Raw genomic sequence first — 18,495 nt, forward strand, 5'->3', positions numbered from 1 at the left:
CCAGCCTAAGCCTGCTTCTGCAGCCACTGCTTAAGGTTTCTTCTGCGCCAAGTCGAACAAAACTGGAGGTTTCTTTGCTATCGGACTGATATTTTGTCTTTGCAGCAGCTTAGTCTATGTGTCTGTATAAAACGTGTACTTAAACCACAGCGACTGAACCGCTGCCGAACCAAACCTGGGAAGCTTTTACAGCAAACGTGTTCTAACAAAAGCTGGTGTTTTCATCACTGCCTTTAGGATACGAGCGGCTTCCGCAGCACACGCATAATACATCACACCAGTATAGGCTGGCCGCTCCTCCGGGCTGAATGGGCTTTACTGTCATCCTAGAAGCGAACAAAACATACCCACATACCAGAGAACAGAGAGCACGAATTAAGAGGCTGGAACGGCTTGAAATAGGAAAGGCGTCTGCATTTATTACTGGTTGGCAACCGTGCACAATAAGGGTGTGGTGTGAACTCAATATTGCTATGCTAGTTTTATCTAATTATACATTGGGTTATATAGCGCTGAGAGTAATGGATGGGTTTCAGAGAGCTGTACAGGGTAGCAATAGTAGCGCTTGACTGTTAGGAGGAAGGGCATCAAAGAATCACAGGGCAGCAGGTAAATACGTGTATACAACGCGGGTAGAAATCACTTTAGTCGCAAACAGAGAAGAGGTGGAAGGCTACTGAAAAGTTTAACATAAAGAGCAAACAAAAAAACGGCAACAGCTGAAACAAGCCCATTTTGACCTATCATAGCAGGGACATATTGTTTGGGGGGAGGGGGTTGGGCGGAGAGATGGCTACCCTAAGCCTAAAGGCATCAGCTGAGTCCCAGCCAATTTGCAAGTACGGAGTGCTGCAGGAGGCATCCGTTTGGGATTAGCCCTCATTTGTGTATGTTGAAGATTTTGGTGCAGAGTATGTACCAGGTGCGGAGGCCGGGCAGAAGTGTATTTGGATAGGGCTTCAACAGAGCACAATATTGGGCGCTGCGGAGCGCGAGTCATAGACGCATGCGGATACTTCCCATCTATACATGGACTTTGGTATGCACAGACCAGGCCATTGATTTCAACTCTGTAATCCGTTCTTAGAACGCACTACTGGGACACACAGTTGCTGATAATGAATCAGGTGCTGTCAATACGTTTATGGCGCTGTGGACTTAACTCACTAGGAGTTTGATAAAGCATCTAGAATTATTTTAATACGTCAGACAAAGATTGATCACTGCCTTTTGGAGGTTGAGTCACGTTTTGTGAAAAGATCAAGTTCCTATTGTTTTTCTGAATTCTAGAGATCAACCATCTCTAGAATTCAGAAAAACAATAGGAACTTGACCTTTTCACAAAACGTGTTTTGTGAAGAGTTTTGTATAGGTTGTAAGTTTGTACAGAGAAAGATCTCCCACCTATACAGTTTCTTCTGAAAGAAGAGATGATTAGCAGCACAGCCTTCCTTCTCCTCCGTTGGGTGCAGAGAATTAATTCTGAAATATTGTGAGTGAATCGATTTGAGAGATGCTCTTTTAGCAACAGGTCATTGCAGAGCGGTTCGGGGCAGGGGAGGTGGTCACATCTGCTCAGGGTCAGAACTTGCCTGATGGTGGCATTCTGAATTACTTGAAGTTTACTGATTAGACGCGTTGTAAGCCTCATAGAGAGTCTGTTAGTACCACTGAGCTTTCCGGGTTGTGTGTTTGCCTAGTTAAGGGAAAATTCTTCTTCATGTTTTCATTAATTTAAGCATGTAAAATATCAATAGATTGGGATGCGGACCTAAGTAATTACCAGTGGTGAGATTAATTCAAGCATCCCATCCGTCACTTTTGTATACTTCAGTGAGACGCCCTAGATGGGATGGGATGGTATGCCCAGATATGGGTCCCCTGCACACTGGTCCCCTAGAACCAAGCTATCCCCAGTTGATGAGCCCTGAGAAGGGAGAAGCTGATCTTGGATTGCTTGTCTTCCAGTTTAGGGAGGACCTGGTCTGGCAGTTGGAGCCTGACTGTTCCTACTGGAGCAGGGTCAAGACTGATTTACAAATGGCTGGGCCCAAACTGAGGTGAAGTGGTGTCTACAATAATGTAATGTAATGTAAACAGTATTCTCCATCAGTGCACCTATCATACCAGTCTTTGCTGACAAAAACATAAACTATTCTACCTTGTGATTCGTGAGGTGCTGCGTCGAATGAAAATGCCTGGTCATTGGGGTGTGGGGGTGTTCACACCAAAAACTCCATCAAACATGCGTGTTCTACGATTGGAAGCAACTTCGTGCTAAGCCTAGTTAGAGTCTCTCAATACAATCAGTAATGCTTGCCTTAACTGTGATCAAGACCAGTAGGTCGAAACGCGTCAGTGGTGAAGGATGGTGATTTAATCCTGACTGCAATAAAAATAAATAATTTCCTCCTGGAGTGCGGTGGTGAAGCTGCTTGCAACTGTTTGTTTTTATATACATATATATATATACATATATAAATATATACACACACACACACACATATATATATATCTCTATATATATATATATATATATATATACATACATATACACACACATACATATATATACACACACACATCCATACAATATAATACTGCTGACACTTCAACATGCATTATTGTGCTTACCAATTTGAAGTCCTCATCTAGCATGAGATGAGTGGCTGCGGAAAGTTCCTGAATTGCCAATGGACGGACTTCTGGAATAACCCAAATATACTTTGGGACGACTGGGAATAAGAACAAGGTTAGTTCTGCTTATCCACTGAAAAGACATTCAGATGATGAACCTGATACTGAGAGCGACATCTGTACCCAAGCAGTGTGCCGGGTGGTGTATGATGAGGATGGAAACCTAAGATCCAACGGTTCCTGCCTTGCATTACATGTTAAATCACACTGCGCTCATACAGTATAGCATCACACACTATACAGGAGGCTGGCACTCAGCCAACCATTTGACTAAAATATCAGAATCAATTACTTTCTTTAAAAAATTGGATCTATACTATTTTCTTCTTGCCGTGTAGATCTTGAAATGAGAGATGCATCCTCAAGGTGTGAGAGCAGATTGCAATCCTTCTCACCAAGGCAAGCATTACTGATCGTATTGGCAGACTCTAACTAGGCTTAACACGAAGTTGCTTCCAATCGTAGAACACGCATGTTTGATGGAGTTTTTGGTGTGAACACCCCCACACCCCAATGACCAGGCATTTTCATTCGACGCAGCACCTCACGAATCACAAGGTAGAACAGTTTATGTTTTTGTCAGCCAAGACTGGTAGGATAGGTGCACTGATGGAGAATACTGTTTACATCGTCTCATGTTATTAAGTGGTAAACAAAGATAGGTGTGGTGCGTTGTTCATGTGTTTGTAAACTATATGAAGTTCAACAACAAATGGAGGCTGAAACATCACAAATTAAGAATATTATCAGCAGCTCAGAGAGAGATTCTACAACTTCCAGAGCACACAAGAACTTTAATGTTACTCTTATTTCACAAAGGTGAATGGCTAGCGATCGCCCTTTGTGAAGCATCTGTTGTTGGGACAGCAATGTGTTTCGTACTGTTGGTGTTGTATTGCTGGTCTGATGGTTCTGTGAGGTACGATTGTTTGAGAGATGGGGTGTATGTTGGGTTTGTGCTTACATTAGAACATTATTTACAGAATGCTCAGAGGGTTCTGATGTTGGCAGGTGCTGCCATGCCCTCAGTGTTGTAAGACATATTAAACATCCTTCCGTGTACTTTTGGGAAAGCAATGCTTAGCCATCTACATGGCTTGGTGCAGAATTTTCCGGGTGTGCTGTTGTCTGACAAGGATGTTCAGCTGGCTCAGCAAGGTATGTGCTCTTGGGTTGGCAGTGTTCTGCCAAATATGTTACGCATATTGTACAGCTCACAACTCATCCGGGACGGTTTCCTGGCACTGACGTGTCTGGCTCTCACCCTTTGCTGTGCGCTTGAGTGCGCCGAGAAGTCTAAAAGTTTCTGTCAGAGCTTTGTTTATAAAAAAAAAAAAAATACAAAACATAGAAACCGGAATAATAGTCAAATATTACTTCAAATACATCGCAAAAAAAGGAACAAACCTTTCACGTTTATTAGTGTCACTTTCCATAACTAAAAGTAAGGCAATCCACATGGAAAGGCTCAGTCTGTCCTATACCAATTTGTTTTTGCTCATCAATAAAAATATAACAACGTACACATCGTTCAACAAATCCCATTGGACGATCTCTGAATCACAAATGCTAAATCCCGTCTACAGGTGATAATGTTTAAAATATTCTAAATATTTTAACGAAAAGAGAGACGCTTCTAAGTGTTCCCGTTCGACCTGTCCAAAAAGTAATGCAATTAGGAAGCCTGGTAAAAGCAGTGATGTCTGGGATCCTCATAGCTTCCACTCTCGTAGGCATCGCAGTGGGGCATACCCTTTGTCTGGGTTCTTCCCGCAGCCAATGCAATCCGTGCAAAACCGCTGGCTCTTTCTGGGGGCTGCCTGGTGACACAAGAAGGCAGAGCTGGAAAGAGGTACAGAATCTACGCAGCACTGACATCTTAAAAACCACACCCGCTCAAACCAGGGCAATGAACAATGACGGGGTGTGCAACTGGAAGAGATCTCTTTATTCGGCCCAGGGTATTTGGCTGGATATATACCTTCTAATTTGGACTTCTTACCACTCCTAGATATTTGTAAGCAGCAGTCTCCTCACACTGTTTCCATGCTCATAACATTTTTGACCTAGTCTTCCTAAGCAGATCCAGTTTTGTTTAATTCCAGGTGCCTCAACTTCCCCAACCCGTTAATTGCAAGTAATGTCTTTCATAACCTGTGACTGAAAAATAATTTTCTCTGTTTTGACCATCTTAAGTTTTGATTTGTGTCTCAGAAGGGTTCACTCCATTATCTTAAGTCAGACCACCTTAGGGCATCCCACAGCCCTCTCAGATAACAGAGTTAGTGGAAGACTTGTTCATTTTACTATCAATTCTTGCGAGCACAGGACCAAAAATATGAATACCAGGTCAATCAACATTTGCCAGCTCTAATCTGGAGGATGTCAAGGTTTCGAAAAAGGCAAAACATACACACAAAGCATAACACAAAGGATCATTATACCACACTCAATATAGGCCATTTAACTAACCCACCACCAGCTGGGGCAAAAACCGTTTTAAAGAAATGATCACTTTTTTCGCCTCTCCTGAAGTTCATAGAAGACACACTGGTCACAGACTGGACCTCTAACCCATGCATAAACACGTCTTGGTTTGGTGTTCAGCCCACAACTTGTGTATGTGGGCGTGCCCCTGCAAACAGCCTTTATCCGGTTACGCTGTTCTAATAACAGAAGTACCGAATTACTTACAGTATTTGATTCTGCTGAGCCAGGTTTAACCTATGGAATGAACCACGATTCATTCATTTCAATGCCAAAATCTAGCTAATAGTCACACAGAAACATGGTGGCATTTACAATCACCGGCCAGTAACAAGTGCCCTGTATGCTGAGGCAGTATTGACGAGTGTTCCTAATTCTAGTAAACGAGGGATTCTTTCATCAGATTCCAGGGTAGACGAATATTAAATAAGATGACAATGGATGAGGGTGAACCAGCCCAACTATTGATGTTTAGTTTTAAACCATGTTTATTAATTTCGAAATTAGACATACAGAACATTCATATTACTGTATACATCTGATAATGATTATAACAGTGCTCAGGGCAGCATTACACATATGCTGTTGTGTTGAGACAGGAGTGGCAGTAGAATTACAAACGGGCACATTACATTCCTTAAGGAAGGTGAAGCTGACTATCCTGCAGCAATCTCTGTATATTGTTAAGATGGTATGGTGGTAGATCTACGCCTCCACGGTGTCCCCGAGTCTCTGATTCTCTACCTTTTACAGTCCATGATAGTGTGGCGTCCACCTTCCACAGTCCCCAATATGAGGAGTCAATATGCAGTCCTGGGATGTGGATGCCAGGGAGGGGAGAGGGAGGGAGGGGGCCAGTACCTTTACCAATCAGGACTCTGTATCCATACCCTCGGTTATACAGGCATCTCCCCTAAGGCACAATAGGTTCTCAGTACTCATGCAGCTCCTGCATAGACCTGCCCCAGCCACTTGCAACTGGAACCCTACGTAACCCTCTGGACTCCTCCTGCCTAAGTGCAGTCTTGTCTGCTCTGCCCCATTTTAACAAGGCAGCAACCCAGTGGGAGAGTGTCAGGAGTGTGGATGATTTCCAAACCATGGCAATAGCTCTTCTGCCTATAATGAGCACCAGGTCAATGAAGCTTTTTGTTACAATTGCTCGCTTGGAGCGGTGAAAGAGGCCCAACAGGGCGCTTGCTGCCTTACAGAGGTCTGTACGTTTGGTTAACTCTGTGATGACCTCCATTATTTGCTGCAAGAAACAGACCAATTCCGGACAGGACCAGAACATGTGGAGCACATTGGCAACTGGATCATGACAACAAGGGCATGCTAATGAAGTCTCAAACATGCTATTTAGAGTGTCCGGTGTTAGGTAGGCCCTGTGTAATATATTGTACTGTATGTATTGAAATTTAGCGTTTCTGGACACTTTTTTGTGAAATATCAGCACACTGTCCCATTTTTTATCCCGGAACTCCCTCCCCACATCTTGTTCCCATTTCTTATGCAGCATTTATAGGGGTTCTCTGGTCGTGTGTGCTAGTGCCTGGTTGAGCCAAGTGATTAGGTTCTTCCCACTGCCCATGACGTGGAGTGCATACACTAACAGGTGAGGATCCGGTTCCGTGTCTGTTATGCACCACTGCTCAGCCAGTATGGCAGTTACCCTACGGTGTGCTATGAAATATCCTCTCGGGAGTCCCTCCTCTCTATGCAGGTGATCAAAAGACTTATGTACCTTATCATAGAATAATGCTCCCACTGAGTGTATCCCTGCCACTTCCCAGTGTTGTCTTCCCGCCTGGCCTACCGTTGTCCTGAAGGACCTAAACGCCACAAGTTTACTTTTGGAGGAATACAGCTGTAGTGCAGGCATTATTTTAAGTCTTCGTCTATAACTTACATGTGCTACTTACAGCAGCACACTGCGAAGACGGTGTAGCAGATGGGAGGAGTTTCCCAGACCTCTAGTACACTGTCCCAGCTCATTTAACAGTCTCCCCGCCAACCAATATGCTGGCCATTGCAGTTGTGCTGCCAAGTAGTACTGCCCAAACGTAGGGGCTCCCAACCCCCCCTTTCTCGACCAGGAGTTGCAGCTTACGGAGTGCCACTCAACATCTGCCTTTGTTTCAGAGAAAGCCCCACCAACACTGCTTGCAGCATGCGGAACACCCTCCTGGGTAGAACTATAGGATGATTATGAAAAAGAAAACAACAGGCGCGGCAGCACAACCATTTTAGACAGCGTAATCCTGCCTTGAACTGTGAGTGATAATGTGCTCCAGAAGGACATCTGCGAGCATATGGGTGTAATAGCTCTTGTAAGATATCCATCTAGCGGATCCTGCATAGTGTGGTAGATGTTTATGCCTAGATACTGAATGGTGGTAGTCTCCAAGCGTATATCTCGAGTTCCCGTTTGGAAATTTTGTAGAGGGCAGAAGGGATGCAAAGGAAACAGGCATGACTTGGACCAGTTGACCCCTAGGCCCGATGTTGTCCTGAAGTCAGTTAATATCTTAGTTAGAGCATTTACATCTTGCCTTATATCCCGGATGTAAATTAGTATGTCATTCGCATACAAAGAGATTACATGCGTGGTTCCGCCCAGCGGAATCCCCCACTCTGCACCCTGTTGTTGAAGCTTCTGGGCTAGGGGCTCCATAGCCAGGGCAAACAATAGTGGAGACAGAGGGCAGCCTTTACGTGTCCCCCTCATCACTGGAATAGAGGAGGAGATGCACTGTCCCACTTTTACACGATTCGTGGGGTTCACATATAAAAGTTGCATACGGCTATACAGGCGCCCAGTTATGCTGAAGTCAGTTATGTTGGAGAACAGGTAGCTCCAGTCCACTGTATCAACCACTTTTTTAAAGGTCCAACACTAAACATTTCGCATATGGCCATTGTTTCGGGCCTGTTCCATGATTTGAAACTACGTATGTTCAGTGTTGTGAATCTACCAGGGACAAATCGTTTCTGGTCTATGTGTATTAGTCGGGGATTAATAACAGAGAGGCTATGAGTTTACTCAGTATTTAATAGTCTGACCCAAGCATTGACAGGGGGCGGTAAGAGGCCAGTTTCTGTGGGTCTTTCCCCGGCTTAGGAAGAGATATAATCAAGGATTCTCTTTGTGTCTGGGGGAGTCTACCCTCTTGCAGCACCTTCTGGTACACCTCCAGTAGTTTAGGTGCTAGTAATGGTAAATAGGCTTCACATAATTCAATGGGGTATCCATCTATCCCCGGTCTTCCCGGTGGCGGGTGCCTGCACAGCCCCGCTTATGTCCTGGGATGTTAAAGGTGCATTTAGAGCCTCTGCGTTAGCAGGTCGTAGTCCTGGTAGTGTCACTCCCTGTAAAAAGTCCTGTATCTCCTGGGCTCTGTTTATTAGTGGGGGATTGTATAGGTCCTGGTAGTATGCAGTGAAAACATCATGTACGCCTACTTGAGTGGTGAGCAAGCGTGTGAAGAAAGTCTGATTGCTGTGTTCTGTGGTGGGGGGCCGAGCTATGCAGCATCCAGGCCAGTAGGTGCCTTGATTTGTCTCCCTCAGCATGCATCTTCGCCTGATACGCCTTAAAGTCAAGACAGGGGAGTTTTTCTAGTAGACAGGCATGAGTTTCTGTGGCTGCAATCAGTAGGTTCCTTCCTTCCAGGGTGTCCTGTGACTGCAATTCTAGCTCCCAGAGTTTAGTCTCTATACTTACTAACTCTCTGTGTATCGTTGCTCGAACCCCCACTGTTTTGCGAATGCAGTGTCCTCTCAGCACTGCCTTCAGCACCTCCCATTCTACCATGTGCAAGGTTGCTGTATTCCAGTTGTCATTTAGGTATGGTTTTAGAGTGTTTTGTCTGCTTTCCTGAAACTCTTGGTTTCCAGGGCTACCAGCTGTAGTCGCCATGTGGGAACTGGCAGCCGCGGCTGCCCCCATTGGAAGTTGGGCACTAATGGACTATGATTAAAGAAGGTTTTCCCAAGGTATTGTGCTGCAGTAACCAGTAACTGTAGGGAGGTGTGACTTAAAATATAATCTAACCTGGCATGTATGTCATGTGGTACTGAATAGTGAGAAAATTATTTTGCGTCCGGGTGTAGTTTTCGCCAGCAGTCGTGCAGCACACTGCTACGTCCACTGACAAAACTGCGCTGCTGCCGATACCACCGGTGACATTGGCAGTGGGGGATGTGAACGATTACCATCTATGTTTAATATACTGTTAAAATCCCCACCCACCAGCCATGGAAGATGTGCCCATTTAACTAACACAACCGACAGGCGTGCAAAGAATGCTGCTTGGTGGACGTTAGGGGCATGAACACTTCCCAGTAACACGGGCTTACCATCCAGCAATCCCTCCACAAAGACATACTGGCCATCTGGGTCTATGTCTGCGTCAGTGGATTGAAACGGGACCAGCGCAAAGACCCACACCATAGCTCTGCACCCAAGCCCTGAATATGTGGTGCAATAGCATTGTCATCGCCATCCCTGCCTTAGCCTTACCTCTTAGTCCCCAGCTATAAGTGTCTACTGCAGCAGTGCTATTTGCACCCCACGGCGCCTTATATACTGTTGCAACACATGTATTTTATGGGTGGTACCCAGACCCTGGACATTCCAAGTCATTATTTTAATTTCTGCCATTTAATCACAGTTATAGAGAGCGTAACAGGGGAGTTAACCGTTACCTGCGGCTGGACGAGACCTATGTCTGCACTTGCTGTGTGTCTTCCTTGAACTTGGTTATAGATTGAACGAACACCTAAAACTGCCATCCCAGGGCGGCCCTGAACATAGGGGTACACCCAAACCATAAACACAATCCCAGACAGTGGTGCCTCCATTTTGCCCTACGCGTCACATGCGGGCACCCACGATTAAGGTGGGGGGGCTGGCTAGTTCATTTGCTCGTTACTCATTTCACATGCGCCGCCTGACTCATAAAACATGATATATTACTAAATGCTATATCCTCCTTCAATCACTTAATTACATTAGTCAGTAGTCCGACGGACCAGGGGTTGGCCAAAGCACCCTTTGCACTGATTACAAGCTCTCTTCTATATTAGCATTTCTGCCGTCTGTAGTGTTACCCCGGGCAGGCCTTCCGAGAGGGTCTCACTGACAGAGGCTTTGTAGTCAGTTTGACGCTTGTTATTGAGCTGCGGAGTGGCCTGTCCATCATGCCACAATGCTGTTTGCAGCTGATAGCGCTTGCCTCTGCTCCAGTCGCGGAGCTGTTCTACTTCGCTTTTTCCTTTGGATTCGATCAGGGGGCATATTCGGTGACGTCTCCACAGATGCCTCATACCTACTTTGCTCTATCCAGTCCCAGACGTCCGTGGGTTCAGTGAAGAATAAGCTGACACCATTAGCTATTATCTTGAGTCCAACTGGAAACAGTAAGGAGTATGTGAGGCCGACTTGGCGTTGGCGTTTCTTAACCCCCACGAAGGAGGTCCCTTGACACTGAACTGCGGTTGTGTAGTCCTGTCAGGAATAGAATCATGCGCGGTCCAGGTCAAGCCCGAAACTCTGCTGCGCAGCTCTGCAGAGCTTTCTGCGCACCACTTGTCATCCCCTCTTGCTCCAAAGGTGGCCATCAACGTCGTCTGCCCTTTGGCAAAGCTCATAGAGCTGCAGGTTCAGGTCATTGGTGGACAAGATGCACTTATCAGTGCTATTCCATGAAGGGACTACAATTCCTATGTTTTTAGAAGCAGCAGCCATCTTGGGGTGTGGCAGGCCTATAAAGCCCAGCCACACCCAAGAACGTTGCTCACTATTTTGAAGTTCACAGGAATAAAGCACCCTTGGCACAGCATTCAAAGCGCTTCAGTTCACAAGAGTAAAGCGCCCTTGGCACGACATTTAAATCGCTTCAGTTCACAGGAGTAAAGCGCACTTGGCATGGTATTCAAAGTGCTTCAGTTGACAGGAGTAAAGCGCACTTGGCACGACATTCAAAGCGCTTCAGTTCATTGGAAGTAAAGCACCCTTCGCACAGCAAAGTGCTTCATTTCATATGAGTAAAGCGCCCTTGGTCCAATAATCAAGGCGCTTCAGTTTACATGAGTAAAACTTTCAGGCCTAGGTGGCAATTTTGAAACCATCTCAAAGATAAGCAAATCATAGTTTCATTGTTTTTGGAAGCAAAATATGTGAGAGACATATTTAAGCCTTTGATGATATGTGAGATACATATTTAAGTCTTTGCGAATTTGTAGACTGAGACCAAACGTTTTATGTTATGAATGCATAGTAGTTGCATGATTGATGTTTAGAGTATGTCCAAGGTCCAAGCTCTTGCCTTCTCAAGTTTCAGAGGTCTCAGTTCGTTCTTGTTCCATGATTCAGAGAAGGGCCACGCCCAGTTTTGTCTAATGCTCACGACATCCTGAAGTATCATGATTTTACCAATTGTTCTTGTTCCATGATTCAGAGAATGGCCACGCCCAGTTTTGTTTAATGCTCACGACATCCTGAAGTATCATGATTTTACTAATTGTTCTTGTTCCATGATTCAGAGAATGGCCACGCCCAGTTTTGTTTAATGCTCACGACATCCTGAAGTATCATGATTTTACTAATTGTTCTATGATTCAGATAAGGGCCACGCCCAGTTTTGTCTAAGGCTCATGACATCCTGAAGTATCATGATTCTACCAACTCTTGCACCCACAGAGACACCTTTGTTTATTCCATAAGGGTCTCAACTCTTGCACACACAGAGACGCCTTTGTCTATTCCATAAGGGTCTCAACTCTTGCATTCACGGAGACGCCTTTGTTTATTCCATAAGGGTCTCAACTCTTGCACACACGGAGACGCCTTTGTCTATTCCATAAGGGTCTCAACTCTTGCATTCACGGAGACGCCTTTGTCTATTCCATGAGGGTCTCAACTTTTGCACACGCTGAGACGCCTTTGTTCATTCCTTAAGGGTCTCAACACTTGCATTCATGGAGACACCTTTGTCTAAATGTATAATTGAATGTTAATGCTGTTATGAACAAGTATATACATACATGCTTAACCATTTTTCCTTTTTAGATCTCTCTCCCGGCTGTTCCCTACCCTAATTCCCTTCCCCCTGACTGGCTTCACCATAACTCTGTGCTATAATAGCTTTCTGAGTTGGTGATGCCGGAAGGTGGGCCTGTTGTTCGGCGGCAGGCAGATCCCGAGGAAAGGACACTGTGACAAGTTCGGAAACAAGTAGACCCAGGATTTTTCATACTGGAGTGGCATCTCCAAGCGCAGTTTCCTCAGTATTGTTTCTCTGTCTCTGTAGTTGAGTAGGCAAATTAATACTGGTCGGGGTGGCGTTTCAGCTGGTGGTTTGCAAGCAGGCACTCTGTGTGCACATACTACGATGTTATGCAAGGATAAGGACTCCTTCCCCACACTTTGTGCCAGCCAGGATTCGAAGAATCGGATGGCGTCCGACCCTTCCGCCCCCTCCGGGAACCCCACCACACGTTATTCCACCTGGACCAGCATTCTGAATCCTCTGCTCTGCATTCCAGTTCTCTAACCTGGTCTGTGAGAAACATGACCGTCTCTTCCATGTTTGCCAGTGATCGTCGCAAGTCGCTGAGATCACTCTTGGCACTTGTCACCCTTGCAGACATTTTTTTTTTATCTGCGTGGAGTGAAGTGACCTCTATCACCACCGCATCCACTCTGTTACATAGGTCTTGACCTGTGGTCTCAATGGCTTCCAGGATTTTGTCCAGCTTGTCCTCATGGTTGGTGGGAGCCTGGGCTGTCTATTGGCTCTGCGTCTCTGGAGCGACAGCGGTACGGCATCCCACCACTAGATCCTCCTCTTCTACCCATAGTGGTCCCTCTCATGGCCAGCCAGCACACAATTATCTACAATCAGTAGCACCCAAATGGCCAGGTGCGGTAATTACGCAATGTCCAGTTGGATCAGAGGCCGTATGTCAGGCAACTTTCCCCATCTGGAGGCGAGTGGTGGGGTGGGAGTATCATGGGGGGGAGGGTGGGGCGTCCAGCAATTGTCCTCTCCCCACTCAGGTATTCCTCCGCACCCCCCCAAATCATGGCTCTGGTCAAATGTCACGCACCTCCATCCCCTGTGCGCTTGTGAGAGTCGGGCCGAGCCCCCCCCTCCCAACTTCATTCCTCCTGCAGTCAACCTTGCTCAACTGCGGTTGTGCGCACCCTTCGTCTCCTTCCCGTGCAGCTGGTCAGTGCTCAGAGTACATCAGGTATGCCTCGCCACTCGGCACCCCTCCTCCAGTCAGGGTCCCTCTGCGTTGCTGTCCGACAGTGGGGCCCATGAGGAGGAGAAAGAAGCAGCATGAGAGAGCTGGACGGTGGGGGGGCGCTCACCTCTACTCTAGCCACCCCCTCAGCCTCCGCTCCTCACCGCACTGCAGGCTCACACGCTGTGCCCAGGCCCAGTCTACCCTCACCGCGGCACAGCAGCCAGTCAGTGCATCGCGGTGGGCGTGGATGTTCGGGGGAAGCAGTTCTTCTCTTTCTGGGTTTTTCAGGTGCTCCACACCTCTGGGCCACTCCGCTTCACCGCGCTCGTTGGACTCTGCCGTCGGGCGGCAGCAGGGGTCACCGGATCAGTAGTCAGGCGGCAGGAGCTCATTCAGAGTCCGCCCGCCATCTTACGGCATCAAGCCATGTCCCCTGCCCCGCTACTGATGTTAAGTTCAAGGAAAACAAAGATGCAGAGTCAAAGAGTTAATTCTTAAAAAGGACTAATCAACTATCCCAAGGAACCCCCTGCTCAGTTTATCACTGGCTGAGGAAAAGCCATGTAAGTTCTGCAACTCCATAAGTTTCACCAATCAATACTCTTAATGGTGTAATTACTTACTTTCACTAATGATCTTTCTAGTGGATACTCAACATGCGGAATCCGCACTCTCATGAATCTCCACATGTGCCAGACCAGATCCGAAAACACAGAAACAGCTTTCTTCCTTCCGGTAGATGGTGCTACAACTCCAATGAGATGGCAGACTGTAGGAAAGTACCATCTTCCTTGGCATGTTACCCCCATTTTTCACATGTATGTCAGTATGTTTTTGCCTGTCTCACTGGGATCCTGCTGGTCAGTGTAATGTGTATGCTTGTGTAGTGCCTAACTCTGTCACTGAGGCTCTACTAACCAGAACCTCAGTGTTTATGCTCTCTCTGCTTTTAAATTTGTCACTGTAGGCCAGTGACTTAATTTACCAATTTCAATTGGCATACCTGACCCCCCCCTAATAAGTCCCTAGTATATGGTACCAAGTACCCAGGGCATTGGGGTTCCAGGAGATCCATATGAGCTGCAGCATTTATTTTGCCATCCATAGGGAGCTCAGACAAATCTTACACAGGACTGCCACTGTAGCCTGCGTGAAATAGTGCACACACTATTTCACAGCCATTTTCACTGCACCTAAGTAACTTATAAGTCACCTATATGTCTAACCTTCACTTGCTGAAGGTTAGGTTCAAAGTTACTAAGTGTGAGGGCACCCTTGCACTAGCAAAGGTGCCCCCACATAGTTCAGGGCCATTTCCCTGGACTTTGTGAGTGTGGGGAGGTCATTACACGAGTGCACTGCCATGTAACATGTCTAAGATCATGGAATTATCCCTCCATTCCAAATCTGGTATTGGGGAGCCAATTCCATCCACCATGGACCCCCAGTACTGCCAAACCAGCTCTCTGAGGCTTGCACTGCAGCTACAGCTGCTGCCACCTCACAGACAGGGTTCTGCCCTCCTGTCTGAAGGCAGAACAAAGTATTTCCTCTGAGAGCAGGGTGTTACACCCTATCCCTCTGGAACTAAGTGTTACAGGCTAGGGAGGGGTAGCCTCCCCCAGCCTCTGGAAATGCTTTGAAGGGCCCTCCTTGCATAAACCAGTCTACACCGGTTCAGGGACCCTTTCTTCCCTGCTCTGGCACGCAACTGGACAAAGGAAAGGGGAGTGACCACTCCCCTGTCCATCATCAGCCCAGGGGTGGTGCCCAGAGCTCCTCCAGTGTGTCCCAGACTTCAGCCATCTTGCTTTGCAAGGTGTGGGGGCACTCTGGAGGGCTCCGAGTGGCCAGTGCCAGCAGGTGACGTCAGAGACCCCTCCTGATAGGTCCATACCTGATAAAGTAGCCAATCACCCTCTCAGGGCTATTTAGGGTCTCTCCTGTGGGTTCTCTTCAGATTCTGCTTACAAGTTTCCTTCAGGAATCCTCTGCAACAACTTCAGACTCTTCTGACCTCGGATCAACCACAGCCTGCTCCAAGAAACGCTGTAACTGCAACAAAGTGTCTACAAGAGTCACCTTTCTTCAGCCACATCAGCTCCAAGTCAGCAACTGTACCAGTTTCCACAGTGTGCACGCTCTGGGGACCTCCTGTCTTCATCCTGCACCAGGAGGACTGAAGAAATCTCCCATGGAGTGACAAGCAGGCACCTTCTAAGACGACGACTGGTACCCTGGGACTCCTCTCACAGAGACGATCATGCTCCTAAAGACAGAGGGTGGACATCATTGACATTGACTGTCCTGAGGTCCTGCTGATGCAATTTGGAGGAGGTAAGACCTTGCTTTCCCAAAGAGTGACGGTACCCCTGTGTATTGCTCTTCTTCGCCTCCTGAGGCCTCTGTGCACTCTTTGGAAAATTCCTTCATGCACAGCCTGGCCCAGGACCCCAGCACTCCATCCTGCGACGCTCAACTCGCTGAGTTGTTTTCCGGTGGCGTGGGACCTTCTTTTGTTGTGCTGCATCAACTGCATTTTACACCTCCTTTGAACCCCGGTCCTGCGGCTCCGGGGGTGCTGGCTGGCATCCTGAAGGCTCTCTAAAGTGCTGAGAGCCCCCTCTTCCTCCTCACACAGAGTTGAGGCCCCCAGGTCCCTCCTGGGTCCATCCAGCGCCATTTTGACGCAAAACACACTTTTGTCGTAGCCAAAGCTTGTTGGCGACTTCCAACACGAAATCTCGTCTGCACGCCGTGGGACATCTTTTGCATCACGCAGGAACACGCTGGCATCTTCCTAGGGTGCATTTCTGCAGCCTTCGACTAAACCGGGAACTCTTCTTTTGCACCCTCTTCTGTGTTGGCAGGGGGCTTCTGTCCTTCCTGGAACTTCTTTCAACTTCTGGACTTGGTCCCCCTTCTTTTGCAGGTCTTCAGGTCCAATAATCCAGCAGTTTGTTTTTGCAGACTTGTTTGGCTGCTGCAAAATCCCCAAAACGAGGTGCAGTGTGTCCTAGGAAAACTTGCAGTACTTTACTCCTGCTTTTCTGGGCTCTGGGGTGGGGTAATTTACTTACCTTTACTGCCTTCTTACTCTTCCAGCGATTCTGCACACACTACACTTGTCTAGAGGGGAATTCGTGATTCGCATTCCACTTTCTTAGTACATGGTTTGTGTTGCCCCTAGACTATTTTCTCCCATTGCGTTCTATAGGATTTCCTACTGTTTGCATTGTTCTATGACTATTTACTTGTCTAATTTCGGTGTCTAGTGTATATGTTGTGTATAATACTTACCTCCAGAAGGACTTTTGTCTCTAAGATTTTTGGTACTGTGTCACCCAAATAAATATCTTTAATTTTGGTAACACTGAGTATTGTCTTTACAGGGAGTGCAGAATTATTAGGCAAGTTGTATTTTTGAGGATTAATTCTATTATTGAACAACAACCATGTTCTCAATGAACCCAAAAAACTCATTAATATCAAAGCTGAATATTTTTGGAAGTAGTTTTTAGTTTGTTTTTAGTTTTAGCTATGTTAGGGGGATATCTGTGTGTGCAGGTGACTATTACTGTGCACAATTATTAGGCAACTTAACAAAAAAAAATATATACCCATTTCAATTATTTATTATTACCAGTGAAACCAATATAACATCTCAACATTCACCAATATAAATTTCTGACATTCAAAAACAAAACAAAAACAAATCAGTGACCAATATAGCCACCTTTCTTTGCAAGGACACTCAAAAGCCTGCCATCCATGGATTCTGTCAGTGTTTTGATCTGTTCACCATCAACATTGCGTGCAGCAGCAACCACAGCCTCCCAGACACTGTTCAGAGAGGTGTACTGTTTTCCCTCCTTGTAAATCTCACATTTGATGATGGACCACAGGTTCTCAATGGGGTTCAGATCAGGTGAACAAGGAGGCCATGTCATTAGATTTCCTTCTTTTATACCCTTTCTTGCCAGCCACGCTGTGGAGTACTTGGACGCGTGTGATGGAGCATTGTCCTGCATGAAAATCATGTTTTTCTTGAAGGATGCAGACTTCTTCCTGTACCACTGCTTGAAGAAGGTGTCTTCCAGGAACTGGCAGTAGGACTGGGAGTTGAGCTTGACTCCATCCTCAACCCGAAAAGGCCCCACAAGCTCATCTTTGATGATACCAGCCCAAACCAGTACTCCACCTCCACCTTGCTGGCGTCTGAGTCGGACTGGAGCTCTCTGCCCTTTACCAATCCAGCCACGGGCCCATCCATCTGGCCCATCAAGACTCACTCTCATTTCATCAGTCCATAAAACCTTAGACAAATCAGTCTTGAGATATTTCTTGGCCCAGTCTTGACGTTTCAGCTTGTGTGTCTTGTTCAGTGGTGGTCGTCTTTCAGCCTTTCTTACCTTGGCCATGTCTCTGAGTATTGCACACCTTGTGCTTTTGGGCACTCCAGTGATGTTGCAGCTCTGAAATATGGCCAAACTGGTGGCAAGTGGCATCGTGGCAGCTGCACGCTTGACTTTTCTCAGTTCATGGGCAGTTATTTTGCGCCTTGGTTTTTCCACACGCTTCTTGCGACCCTGTTGACTATTTTGAATGAAACGCTTGATTGTTCGATGATCACGCTTCAGAAGCTTTGCAATTTTAAGAGTGCTGCATCCCTCTGCAAGATATCTCACTATTTTTGACTTTTCTGAGCCTGTCAAGTCCTTCTTTTGACCCATTTTGCCAAAGGAAAGGAAGTTGCCTAATAATTATGCACACCTGATATAGGGTGTTGATGTCATTAGACCACACCCCTTCTCATTACAGAGATGCACATCACCTAATATGCTTAATTGGTAGTAGGCTTTCGAGCCTATACAGCTTGGAGTAAGACAACATGCATAAAGAGGATGATGTGGTCAAAATACTCATTTGCCTAATAATTCTGCACTCCCTGTATTTGTGTATAAGTACTGTGTAACTATAAGTGGTATTGCATGAGCTTTGCATGTCTCCTGGTTCGGCCTAAGCTGCTCTGCTATAGCTACCTCTATCAGCCTA

General features: G+C 46.4%; 1 protein-coding gene across 3 annotated transcripts in view; it reads right to left on the bottom strand.

The window, feature by feature from the left end:
• The window catches only part of RAD54B (RAD54 homolog B), a 429,314-nt gene that overhangs the window by 267,170 nt on the left and 143,649 nt on the right, over positions 1-18,495 (bottom strand). The window lies entirely within an intron of this gene.

This window comes from Pleurodeles waltl, chromosome 2_2 (genome assembly GCF_031143425.1).
Source record: "Pleurodeles waltl isolate 20211129_DDA chromosome 2_2, aPleWal1.hap1.20221129, whole genome shotgun sequence".
NCBI classification, from domain to species: Eukaryota; Metazoa; Chordata; class Amphibia; order Caudata; family Salamandridae; genus Pleurodeles; species Pleurodeles waltl.